This window comes from Vigna unguiculata, unplaced genomic scaffold, assembly GCF_004118075.2.
Source record: "Vigna unguiculata cultivar IT97K-499-35 unplaced genomic scaffold, ASM411807v1 contig_258, whole genome shotgun sequence".
NCBI classification, from domain to species: Eukaryota; Viridiplantae; Streptophyta; class Magnoliopsida; order Fabales; family Fabaceae; genus Vigna; species Vigna unguiculata.
In genome coordinates, this window is record NW_021010961.1 from 12,501 (window position 1) to 15,000 (window position 2,500).

The window sequence follows — 2,500 nt, forward strand, 5'->3', positions numbered from 1 at the left end:
TAAGTTGCCCTCCTCGCAGTTTGGCCAAGTTCACTCTTTTCCAGCGTCATCCCCCAAGTTGCCTTGGGCGCAGTTCGGCCTAGTTCACTCTTTTCCAGCATCATCCCCCCAAGTTGTCTTGTTCGCAGTTCGGCCTAGTTCACTCTTTTCCAGCGTCATCCCCCCAAGTTGCCTTGTTCGCAGTTCGGTCTAGTTCACTCTTTTCCAGCATCATCCCCCCAAGTTGCCTTGTTCGCAGTTTGGCCTAGTTCACTCTTTTCCAGTGTCATCCCCCAAGTTGCCTTGTTCGCAGTTTGGCCTAGTTCACTCTTTTCCAGTGTCATCCCCCCAAGTTGTCGTTGCCAACAACCCAAGAGTCCATAGTATTCGGAGTTCTAGCGGGGCCTCCCCTTGCTTCCAACAACCCAAGAGTCCATAGTATTCGGAGTTCTAGCGGGGCCTCCCCTTGCTTCCAACAACCCAAGAGTCCGTAGTATTCGGAGTTCTAGCGGGACCTCCCCTTGCTTCCAACAACCCAAGAGTCCATAGTATTCGGAGTTCTAGCGGGGCCTCCCCTTGCTTCCAACAACCCAAGAGTCCATAGTATTCGGAGTTCTCGCGTGGCCTCCCATTGTTTCCAACAACCCAAGAGTCGGTCGTATTTGGAGTTTCACATCGCTTCCCAGGAAGCCAACAACCAAAAGGTCGGTCGTATTTGGAGTTCAGTATTCGCTTCAGTCGATTCCAACTTCCCAAAAACCTGCCTTCTTCGCAGTTCGGCTAAGTCTCCCTCGTTTCCAACTTTCCTCTAAGTTGCCCTCCTCGCAGTTTGGCCAAGTTCACTCTTTTCCAGCGTCATCCCCCAAGTTGCCTTGGGCGCAGTTCGGCCTAGTTCACTCTTTTCCAGCATCATCCCCCCAAGTTGTCTTGTTCGCAGTTCGGCCTAGTTCACTCTTTTCCAGCGTCATCCCCCCAAGTTGCCTTGTTCGCAGTTCGGTCTAGTTCACTCTTTTCCAGCATCATCCCCCAAGTTGCCTTGTTCGCAGTTTGGCCTAGTTCACTCTTTTCCAGTGTCATCCCCCCAAGTTGCCTTGTTCGCAGTTTGGCCTAGTTCACTCTTTTCCAGTGTCATCCCCCCAAGTTGTCGTTGCCAACAACCCAAGAGTCCATAGTATTCGGAGTTCTAGCGGGGCCTCCCCTTGCTTCCAACAACCCAAGAGTCCATAGTATTCGGAGTTCTAGCGGGGCCTCCCCTTGCTTCCAACAACCCAAGAGTCCGTAGTATTCGGAGTTCTAGCGGGACCTCCCCTTGCTTCCAACAACCCAAGAGTCCATAGTATTCGGAGTTCTAGCGGGGCCTCCCCTTGCTTCCAACAACCCAAGAGTCCGTAGTATTCGGAGTTCTAGCGGGGCCTCCCGTTGCTTCCAACAACCCAAGAGTCCATAGTATTCGGAGTTCTCGCGTGGCCTCCCATTGATTCAAACAACCCAAAAGTCCATCTTCTTCGCAGTTCAACATCGCCTCCCTCGTTTCCAACAGGCCCAAAGGTCGTCTTCTTCGCAGATCCACGAAGAGCTCATCACGATTTGCCACATTCCATTTCCCACGGGTTGTCAACAACACTTTCTCACACTTCCCGCAATCGAGTACGTGCATGACATGCCAAAGCACATCTTATTTGCCTTCCATCGCACTCAAGACGACGGGTTGTGGAAGAACGATATTGCTCACAACAAGTTCAAGGACAACGTCTCAATCAAGGGACACAACCGAATTATGTTAACTGGGTCGCTAAAGTAAACCCGAGTTCATATAATGCACCGCATCCAAAAGAACTAGCCACAACACGTGCATCACTGAGATGTTTCACTAGATGGAACACGTGCGTGACATTAGGATCCTCCAACACCTCTTCGTGATGGAAAGATAGAATTCGAAGCAACCACAGAAGTACCGTCTAGTGGGTAGGCAACACAGGGACTGATCAACCAATATCACCCAAGGCAACGGGTGAAAATGGAAGAGATGCATGCTTGACCGTTCGATACGCAAGGCATGGAGCCAGCCAGCAAGTGCATCTCGATTACAACTCACACACCCTCACGTTCGCAAGACACCACACCACAAGACGGTCCACCCCCCACCTACCATGGGCAAGCAAGCAAATGGAAACATCAAGTGACGCATGGTCAAGCATCGCTAGGCATGAAAATAACTTTCCACAATATCCGAGGGACTAGCTGCCGAGCTAACCAACGATCAGTGACGACCGTGTGTTGGTATTAATAAAGCTCAACAACTATGAAGAGGCTAGTTGTGCCATGATAAACATGCTAACGCACGCACCACGTGAGGGGGGAGGCCTCATCAAGCTCCCTTTAAAACCTGCCAGTGTGGAGCTGGCCGGCTCAAGGAGCACTCCCCCCCTATAAGAGGTTAATATGCAAAAGGCAAAATTGTACAAGTAGATACACTTTTTTTGAGCAGACATAAGTCCATATCTCGGGCTACACTTCGAAT